The sequence below is a fragment of the Culex quinquefasciatus genome, chromosome 1, assembly GCF_015732765.1.
Source record: "Culex quinquefasciatus strain JHB chromosome 1, VPISU_Cqui_1.0_pri_paternal, whole genome shotgun sequence".
NCBI classification, from domain to species: Eukaryota; Metazoa; Arthropoda; class Insecta; order Diptera; family Culicidae; genus Culex; species Culex quinquefasciatus.
This window is the reverse complement of record NC_051861.1, coordinates 41,736,585-41,747,964: the sequence shown is the minus strand read 5'-3', so window position 1 is coordinate 41,747,964 and position 11,380 is coordinate 41,736,585. Positions and strand designations below refer to the sequence as shown.

The 11,380-nt window shown below is 35.9% G+C and overlaps 1 protein-coding gene across 2 annotated transcripts in view; it reads left to right on the top strand.

The window, feature by feature from the left end:
* Window positions 1-2,514: 2,514 nt before the first annotated feature.
* LOC6039079 (cGMP-specific 3',5'-cyclic phosphodiesterase) overlaps window positions 2,515-11,380 on the top strand; it is a 166,391-nt gene continuing 157,525 nt past the window's right edge. The window contains exon 1 of one of the 2 annotated variants that reach the window (XM_038249750.1): window positions 2,515-3,104. The gene's annotated coding sequence lies outside the window, so the exon portion shown is untranslated. The remainder of the gene's footprint in view (window positions 3,105-11,380) is intronic. The other variant, XM_038249754.1, reaches the window with a different exon arrangement.

Below are 11,380 nucleotides of genomic sequence, written 5' to 3'. Positions count from 1 at the left end.
TTCAGCCCTGTCTAAATATTTTTGGAAAATTTAAAGTGTACGTGTTTCAGATGTCCCTAAAATTCAAGCAGTGTATCATCATAAGCTGGATCTTTTTACGACACCTTAAAGAGGGCTGCAAAATTTGCATTTAATAGAATGTTAACATTTACTTGAGAAATAAATTGCCACCGAATTCGCTATGTAAATGCGAACCAGATGCTCTTTTTAGGCTATGGGAAAAATTTACTTTTTTTAAACTTGAGCCGGGATGATGTGATTTATATTTATTTAAAAAAAATCAAGTTGGATGTGGGAGTGTGAGCCAACCCTCGTTCACTGTTTAAACTCTGAAGACCCCTACTTTATTAGTCATTACCGGCGCCCTCCCACGAAGTTTGCAGTTCAACAAAAAGGGAGGAATGCTAGTCCGATAACACTGACCTACAAACATTGACAAAATTGACTGCGCAGGCTCAACTCGCGGGGAAGCATGAAGTTTAGGGTCCTCAAGAACACGAGCACTTTGCCTTTTTCAAAAATATTTAGCCAGGACTGAATGATTTTTCTTCAAATTTTTTGTGGAGAATTAAGGCGTTTCGTCACTCTTGCATCCAACTTAAAATTGCATACAATATAGAGGAGAAACAAACCGCATTAATAAAAACACCTTTGAGCCTATTGACTAATTTGTGTGTAATGATTAGGCCAGTGCCAAACTTAATTAACATTTGCAGCTATTTTTCAATATTCATGTCGTCACCCCTTTCACAATTGGTCAAAAATATCAGGGTAAAAAAAACCAACTATAACAACTGACTACAATCATTGGAAAAAATAAGAGGTATTCTTTTGAAATTTTGTCATTTTTATCCTATTTCCGAAACATTTAGCGTTAGTTTGTCGGTACTTGAGATGAGCTTATGCAAAATAGGAGCCCACTACAACAACAGATAAGTGGAATAAAACAAACATTGAAATTTTGAAGTCTAAAAACAAAAAAAAAATCGACAGGTGCTAAAACTCAACTTTTATACGAGTGTTACGTATCCTTGAATCAATTATCAATTGGATATTTTCAGTTTAACGAGCGTTTCTCGTCTTGATTTTTATTTTCCGTCAAGATAAGCTTCAAGCTCTACAACAATGAGAAAAGTTATACTTATCAACACCGGTTTTCAGCACATAAATGGATACTGAAATAGTAGTTTTTGCAATTCCGTCGTGAAACTACTTACTTTTCCTGTCATTCTTGAACGACCAAATAGCCTACTTTTCTGTACCAAAAATAACAGAATCGAATAGCAACACTTTTCAAAATAAACGCTGAAAAGTTCTACTTTTCAGCACTCAAATGGGTGCTGAAAAGTTGAACTTTTCATCACTTGCTTCGAAAAGTAACACTTTTCAACATTTTTTTGATTTAAACGATTTATTGACAAAATACATAAAAATTTGACATAAAATTTCACTCAGTGTGTGTTTTTGGAATTGCAAAAAATGTTGTATGGAACTCGCTGCAAAACTTGATTTTTTCTGCACTCTACATTTTTATCCTCGTTGGATAAATGTACGACTCGTGCTGAAAAAATCCTCTTTTTGCAACTTGTTGCATAAACTACTATTTTGCAACAAGTTTCGAAAAGAAGTTGTTTTTTTAAACTTTTAAATACATGTACTGAAAAGTTTATCTTTTCATCACCAATTTCAGTGCTGAAAAGCAGAATTTGTTACCCCTTGTATAGAAAAGTACTACATTTCCGTTCTATTATTTTTGGTAGTGGAAAGTAGGCCGTTTCGTTGTTCAAGAATGATATGAAAAGTAAGTAGCATCATAACTGAATTTCAATACAAGTTTATTGAACTCGTTGGAGAGCTCTATTTTTTCAACACTCGTCGTATTTATCTAAGACTCGTGCTTTGTCACAAGTGGTAACACTTGTTTATTATCTATTCTACAAATAAATAAATAAAAACACAATAAACGGAGGCTTCAGTATGAATCAACGTTAATCATTTTTTTTTTCATTAGAACATGTTCAATGGTAATTTCCCATTTCATTCACAGTCAGACTATCTTAATTGCTTGTTTACGTTTTTTTAATCAAAGAGGAATGTTTAAGTTCAATAGATCAAAAACAATCCAGTGGTTCTCACTTTTTTACAAACTTACCAACACTCCCCCACAAGTTCAACATAAAACACTCACACAAACAACGTTCTCCACCACACACACACACACGACCACGTGCTCGTTCCCCTTTTCCCACATTTTCCAAACCCCGGTGAAAAACGCGCGAATGAAAAACAACACTCACTCCGGCCCCACAGGCGAGTGCCCTCCAAAACACACTCATTCTCTCCCTTGAATTACTCTCACTCTCCCGCTCTCTCAGCTTGCTCCCCCCCCGAAAACAGAGTTCCGGTCCCTTTCTTCACCCGCTCTTATCAGTGGAGCTCGATCTGGTCGCTGGTGGCGTCTCACGGCACGACACAACACGACAAAACACGACCAAACGTCTAGAACAAGGGCATCTGGTCTGGTCCTGATCCTAGAAAGTTGCCAGCAGCAGACGAAATTTAGTCGGGGTTCCGAGTGGTCGTGGTCTCTTTTTCGGTCGATCCGGATTTTAACCTTTTGGGCAGTGTGGGTGCAAAGATTCTTGGAAAGTAATTTTGTGTAGAAAAAGTGCAAAGAGTTGGACTGCTAAAGCTTGACGTTAGCGTTAGCGTTGGAACAGTTGGTTAGTAGTGGCAAGGTCGGAACTTCCGGTGTTTTATTGTGTGTGCTTGTGACAAGTGACAACCCCAACTTCTACGTGGGTTTAAAATAGTTTTCGTCCACTTTCCAGGAAAAAAAGGAAGCCTGACACGAAAAGAAGTTTGGTGGGTGGTGTCTCCGTTCTTTGTGTAATAGATAGTGGTCAGAACGGAAACCTAGCACCCTGAAGCAAAGTGTGGGTGTTGGGTGTAAAGTGTGGAACCAGGATAAAACCGAAAGTTTACCCACCTCGGCAAAAAAAAAAAGTTTTCGTGAAGTGGAAATCGAGCAGCGGAAGTCGCCGGGAAGGAGTCAAGTTTGTGTTTGTGTAGAGAGCTTGCAGTCGGTGGAAGGTGGAAGAAACGTAAGTCAGTTGTGCAAGATTAATGTCATTCGCAATATAGATGAAACATAAATAGCCTAACCGTGGCATTATACCCGGGAAAAAAGGGGTGGTTGTGAGAGAAAGAGGGAAATAAATCAAGACTTTGTAGCGGTTTTTGCGCGAAAATGATTTGCTTTGGAAGCTCGGACGGTTGGTTGGTTTGTTTGTTTGTTGACTTTGCTTTTGTTGTGGTATAACCGTTGAACAATTTCAATAGCAAAAGTTGAAACGCGCCAAAGGTCAGAGCTGGAGGTATTTGGTTTTAGAAGCTTCTGCATGAGATTTATATTGCTTTCGTAGATTGATTTACGCTTAAGACAACAATAATGAATTTTTACTTTACTTCTAAATTTTACTGAGAGAGCATTGTGTCTTTATGCAAAAGTCAGTAATTGGGTCCAACAATCAAGCTTTAATTTATGATATTATTGTTCACAACAATAAATCTTATTTTTCCGGGTACAATGACTCTTTGTTCAACCAAAAAGGATTTAAATTTGATTTTAATTTAATTTTTAAAATTAACATCGTGGCCCTTCTTGACAGAAAAGGTCAGCTCGTTCCAAGGGGACCATAGTTGGGATCACAAGTGGCATCATAAGTGGTCATAGCTTGAGACAGGGTTGCCAGATCTTCAATGTTTTAGACTCGTTGGAAAGGTCTTTCGATTACCTAACCATCGGTGGGTCGGATGATGGATCCGGACATTGTTTACATACATTTAAGTGAGATCCGGCTACAAAAAGTACATAAATATCACTTAAGTGTTTATAACTCGAGACAGGGTTGCCAGATTATCAATGTTTTGGACTCGTTGGAAAGGTCTTTCAATTGCCTAACTAACGATGTATAACATGATGATGTTTGGTTCAGTGTACCATTCATTCATCTTTCGAAAATATGCGAAAACATATTTTTATACATAGCTTTTGAACTACTTATCGAAACTTCAAACAATTCAATAGCACCGCATGGGACCCTAAACCAAGTCGAATGCGACTGGTTTGGTCAAAATTGGTTCAGCCAGTGCTGAGAAAACTGAGTGTCATTATTGGTCATTATTGGTAGTATCACAATGTGACACGTTCTTTTCAGATTTTTGTCTACATAATTTACTGTATCTTTTATGTTAAAGTTTTAACTGGTGTAACCAAATTAGTTGAAACTTGGAGCGTTTGTTGAACGATAGTATACGAACCGATTGCTTCAAAAAGTTTAGCTCTATCATTCATAGTTTTGAAAATATTGATCATCAAACTTCAAAAATCGATTTTCTCGAATAATACAAAATAGTCGTTGTCACAAGATAGTACACAACAGACGATGTTTGGGTTTATTCGATTTTTTTTTGAATTTTTGAAAGTTTTCGATGTACAGTACCGCGAAAAGTTTTTTTTCGTTATAATTTTTGTTTCCCTCAAATCATAATTTTTTTTAACTTGCAGAACAGCTGAACTAGCGTAAATTGCATTTTAAAACACTTTTTCCATTCAAATGTAGAGATTATGGCTAGTTATTTAAATTTTTGTTTTATTTTTATATTTTTGGAACATGCCTCATTTTCGGCAAAATAAATATTTTTAAACGCTGTTTTGTCTTGCATACAGCTGTTTAATTTATGATACACTCCTACATATTTTAAAGTGATACTCAAGTTGCCCTCTTTTTAAAATGACAAAAAAATAAACTTTTGTGAAATTTGCTCATCAACTTTCAACCAGATTTCTGAAATCAGGCTAATGAAAGGCCTTTAAACTATTTATCAGACCTTTTTGACATATTGCTCATTATTTTTAAATTCTGAAAGTATTTTTCAAAGAGATAAGAAATGTTCACCAAAGTCCTTATAACCTAAAGTAAAAAAAAACATGGTGATATTACATATGGGAAGGGTACATCTTTTACATCAGAAAAAATGTGTAATTTTACCAATTGGTGTAATGTCACTTTTTCATTCTAAATTGAAGAAAAATTACACAGACGTTATATTCAAACCTCCAAAATAACAACTTCCAATTTTACTCAATGTTTTACTGTGTACACCTTTGCCGCAGCTAACAAATTGAACAGAAATCTTTTTAAGATATTGATTTTTAAAATTTATTTTCATGACAATTTTGTTGGGATAGGTCAAACTTGAGACTTTTTATGAAAAAAAAAAAAAAAAACGTTGAAGCATAGTTAAATTAAATCTACTCAAACCCATGACGAGTTACTTCCCTTTGAACTTGTTCTCTTAAAGAATCCATACACACACACACACACTTACCTACTCTTAAGTGAATTCTCTTCACTCTCCACTTCAACTTCTTTCCCTCGCACCCAAACGTTGTTGGGTGGGAAAGAAGTTCAAGCACAGCAATTATTTAGTTTGAAGTAACTTTCACCCCCAAGAAAGCCCCAAAAGTCGTCGATAATTTCGTAATCCATTTGGCTGCCGGATCCCTCAAACCAACCCAGGAACCTATCCCCCTCTCCCTTCTTTGTCATCCTGCCCCGAACAGAAACGTTGAACTTTGGGCTGAATTTGGCTCCGGCAACCAACCAATTTCCATTTCGGATTTGGCTCCTTTCCTCACTTTTCCTATAGCATAAAGTACTAGTGACTCCGAACCAGATTGAACCGTTTTCGTCGGCAAAGTTTACTCGTTAAAGCTTCTATTCACGCCAGCGAGTGAGTTTTTTTTTTCGAAAAAGCGGCACATCAGAGCTTTTGCTTTGTTTGGGTGAAAGTTTAGCAGTGAGGTGGTGGTGGTGGGCGGTGGGCGCGGATCTCAGTGGGCGCTAATTAAAAAATAGCATGTGGCTGTGACATGACTTCTTTCGGGTTGAGGGAAAACTTGGTCTGCTCAATAAACTGAGTTTTGGAAAGGTATTTATTTCACGCAAGGTAAAGTGCTAAATAAACTGGCATAACGGCTTGATAATTAGTTAACGGAGAATTTGAGCTTAATGCATATGTTGTTAAAATAAAGTCCTACAAAAATAACATTTGCAGGGTGTGTCAAAATAGCATGGTACACAAACACGCGAGTGCAGCGAATAAGGAGTTCTAATCGTTGGGAATTCAAGCGCCACACAACAACAACAACACCATCGGGTTATACCTAGTCGTGCCTACCGACCTATAACTATATCAATTACAATGTATCAGGTATTCGGGAAAGCACTCGGAAGATTTTACCACTCGATAGATCATAATTACACGCTTGATACACGTGCGATTAGCCATACAGTGGAATATTTGTTGCAACTGGAGCGTAACTAGAAATATCAATACTTCACTTCGCTAGAGCACAGGTCTAGAACAACATTTCAAAAAGATGTATAAGTGAAAATTAATTGGCGTTTTAGTATTGGTTTTATAATAAACCACTCAATCATCTACACTTTTCAAAAAAGTCAAATTTTTAATTTAAATCATAATCAAAATTTAATTTCATACCGTGACTCCAAACACATCAATTTCAATTCCAAATGGCTTATCACAAATAAAATTATACGTTATTGAATTAGCGTCACTCACCCCGAACAGTCGTGGTTCGGCTATCGATATGAAATTAGTCAGCACTGTCAAATCGGCTCTAAAAACAACCCGGCTCATCATTAGGAAAGAGGAAATACGGCCCGACTGCAAAGCAATGCAGGAAACTATAATTAAATCACCGCCCAACTAATGTTCACGGTGAATAATTTGCACGTACGAAATTCACCTGCCCACCGACCGGCTCGCACCTTAAACAGTTCCGCTAATGACAGACACGCACGCATCATCATCGTTTAATCGAAATCGTAATCATACTTGATTTTTTTCTACTAGTATTCGATAATGTCGTAAATTATGCACGCGCGCCTTTCGACGCGATCGCGATGATTCAATTTTTATGGCCGGGACGCGCGGCGATAACGCGCGATTGTCTGGCGTCGTGATTAATTTTATGGCAGTCACTGAGCTGCTATAATTGAAGAGAAATCATTATTATTGAAGAGCTCATCAAGCACAAGCTTGGACGATTCTGGATCGTGAATCCCGAGCAGGGGTAAATAACACGGGAATACCAAATTTTGGTATTACTTGGGCAAATAACAGCGACCAAAATGTGCCCTTGGTTGCCCAGTAATAGATGGTAAAATACCATGAAATCATACCAAAAGCTTGTATGTGGAAGGGCACAACAATACCATACCATGTTATTCCAAAGGTAAAATAATACCACAAAATAAAATCATTTCAATACCAAGTTGAGGTCTTCTGGATTTTTGAAAATTGCTTGAATACCAAAACTTGGTATTGTCATGGTTTTAATTTTAGGTATTCCCGCGCCCTTGGAAAATCATATTTTGGTATTCCTGTGGTCTTCCACAAACATGATTTTGGTTTGATTTCATGGTTTTTTACCATCTATTACTGGGCAACCAAGAGCACATTTTGGTCGCTGGTATTTGCACAAGTAATACCAAAATTTGCTATTTTCATACCATTTTTAGTGCAGCAGTTGCAGTTAGTGAAAAAACGTAAATGATCCTTATGCAACAACCAAATCTACTCACCTGATGATTCCATGTTGTTTTTAGTGATATTCTTCACCACACCGAATGCATTTGTCATTGATGAACGGCTGTACTTGAAGTTCTTGAAGCTTCTGAAAAATAACAAGATTGAAAAATAAGTATTATTAAAATGAAACTGGATTGAAATTCACCAAAATTCAATAATCTGTTGATTGACTCGTTTTTCAAAGTATTTGGTTATCCCAACTTAGAAAAATTTCAACGTTTTTGAAAAAAATATTAGTGGGTATATCACAAAAAAAAAAATTTAAATCAGCTTTAACATTTTTGGGTTTCAAGTCATTTTAGCGCAAAATTAATTATCTCGTCAAAAATAAAAAAATCCATAGTTTCAGAGAAAATTGATGAAACCTTTCAATACCAAAATAATACCAAAATGTGGCATCCTGACTTAGAAAATTTTCCACAATTTCAAGTCATTTCAAAAATGTTTAAAATCACGTTTTAAATTTCCGGTTTTCAATGAAAGCATTCGCTTTGAGACCTCGTTTTAGCGCAAAATAAATTATTTTGTCAAAATTTTCCCATAGTTTCAGAGGAAATTGATAAAACACTTTAATACCAAAATAATACCAAAATGTGCTATCCTGACTTAGAAAACTTTCCACAATTCCAAGTCATTTCTGTAGGGGGTATATCAAAAATATTTAAAATCAAGTTTGAAATTTCCGGTTTTCAATGAAAGCATTCGCTTTGAGACCTCGTTTTAGCGCAAAATTAATTATTTTGTCAAAATTGGTCAAAATTTTCCCATAGTTTCAGAGGAATTTGATAAAACACTTTAATACCAAAATAATACCAAAATGTGCCATCCTGACTTAGAAAATTTTCCACAATTTTAAGTCATTTCTGTAGGGAGTATATCAAAAATGTTTAAAATCAAGTTTGAAATTTCCGGTTTTCAATGAAAGCATTCGCTTTGAGACATCATTTTAGCGCAAAATTAATTATTTTGTCAAAATTGGTCAAAATTTTCCCATAGTTTCAGAGGAATTTGGTAAAACACCTTAATACCAAAATAATACCAAAATGTGGTGTTCGACCATTGACAAATTCTGCAATTTTGCAATATCAAAACAATACCTTAAATTGGTATGATACCACATTTTGCTCTTGCATAATCCTTAAGACAAATTTTTAAGGGTCCAGGAATACCAAAATTTGGTATTGATACCAGAGAAAGGTATTATTACGCATTTCCCTTGTTATTTACCCATGCTCGGGATGGAGGATTGAACTTATCACAAAAAGATATGGTGGATTATTTATACAAGCTATACGACGGCTTGAGTAAAGGTCGCCATTTTGAACAGCGAAATCGGTCAAAATCTGTTGAAATCTGACAGAATCTGAATGACACTTGAAAAATCTGGCATTCCCAGAATAATCCGGCAACCCTGATGTTTACATTGCGTGCTGATTGTTTATTTAAGGTCATACGTCAAGCACACTCATGTTGATTAAGGTGAAAAAAATAGTTCTTGAAACTACTGATTACTAGCTGTAAGTATATCAAAAAAACTTCTGGTGTGTGTTGATTGCGAGTGGTGGGGCAACGTGTTTTTTTGCTAACAATCATATTATCAGTCCTTCCTTTATCGTCTTTGATCGGAAGGTACGCCGCCGTTTTAGTTTGTCGTTTTTTTGTACATTTGTAATCTTAATGAATTGTCTTGTGATTTAAAAAGCCTTTCGTATATCATCGTTGATCGGAAGCTACGGTTTCGAGTTTTTTTTTATATCGAATAAGGTGTTAAACTTTCACGGCGAAAAAGTAATGTCTATAGTAGAGTGTAACAAAAATGACTTTTTGGCGGGCATTCAGGGGTTTGTTCTGGTAGACATAACGAGCCCAAATCCCAAATATGAGCTTTATTAGGCGTAACAGGAGCTGGCGCTCCGCCTAAAATTTTAAATGGGATTTAACCCGTAAAAAAATATTTTTTCAAAAATGTCAATTATTGAGGCATTTTGGCCACTAAAGCATTTATTTTCATCATCACTGGCGTGTTGGCCAGATCCTTGCGCATCTTTTGGTATATATTACATGAAAGTTTGGAGCACCTGTACTGAGCTCCAGGGTGCTTCAAACTTTAATGTTATATATACCAATAGATGCGCAAGGATCTGGCCAGTAATGTTGAAAATAAACGCTTCAGTGGCCAAGGACATTTTTGAAAAAAATCTTTTTTACGGGTTAAAACCCATTCAAAATTGAAGGGTGGAGCGCCAGCTCCTGTTACGTCCAATCAAGCTCATATTTGGGATTTGGGCTCAGTATGCCAACTGGAACAAACCCCTGAATGCCCGCCAAAAAGTAATTTTTGTTACATCCTAGTCTATATAATCATTAATCGAGAGACACGCTAACTTTTTAGGATCGTCAAGTTTTTAGTGAAGCAGAATTTACACCTATTAGATAATAGGGTGTTTCATCCAAACAAAAAAGTTCTCAGAATCAGGCAAACCGAGGTTCCCCTAGTAGAGGATACCCATAGGGACTCTCATGCCAAATATCAGCCCATTTGGTTGAGAATTGACCTGTCCCCAGCAATTCAAAGTTTACATGTAAATTACTATGGCATTTCTGTGCTTTTCGTTCAATCGTTCCTACAGGTCTGGGGCAACATGGATTCACTCGGAATAAAGACAGGTGTGTAGGGGATGGTCCAATGAACAAATTCCAGATGGAATTAGGGTTGTCCATTCTGTCCCCAAGGTGCGCATTGGATCGACGTCCGGTGTATCTAGAATCAACGATACACCCTACAAATGTATTGTCCCTAGTATGCTATGACGGCTAGCTGAAAATTACGACGCCCCATGTTAGACGGTGAACACGTGGCAGAGGATTAACTCAAGTTTTGGCTCAGAAACATACTTTAAAGTAATAAAATTATAATTTTTGATGTTCCTGTAACAATTGAACTATTCCAAATAACGTAACATGATGATTTTGTAATAATAATGCAATCGATGTTTCCCCACGTGTTCACCGTCTGACAAAAACAAAAATCAAAATAAAGCTTAAATAAACTGTCCCAATAATGTCTACTTGGTTTGAATTACTTTTATGAACAACTGCTGATTTGTTGAATTCTAGAGTTGTGATCGTTTAAATTTCTTTTGGGAAAATTTAATTAGGTAATGGTTTTTTTTTTATTTTATTATATGGAATTATATTGAGATATGAGATGCAGCAGAATAACGAAAAATCTCAGATTTTTTTGTACTTAGCTATGGCTATGATTTTTCTGTGGCTATCAATTCAAAATTTGTTATATGCTTAAAAACCTATTTTGAAAATCAATGCAAAATAAATGTTAAACAACGTCTAATCGATTGCACGAGTTTAGGTTAAATGAAAAAAAAAATTCATCAATATTAATTTTTTCCCTCTAATTTCCCTCAAAAATTTTGAAGAGAAACTTAAAATACAATTTTTAATTGCCTTATTGTTTTGGTCAGGAAACTAGAGCAAGCGATTTCAGAGTTAGAATGGTCAATATCCGGAATATTTGCTTAGTGAGAATAATGTATAATTTCATGTTTACATTTCTTAAAGAATGATTAATGGTGAAATTTGAAAAAGTTCCTATTTAAATAATAATCAAGTGATCAACAATTCTCACAACAATGTTGCTAACATCATCCAATTTCTCTCGACGCCACCAACATCATCA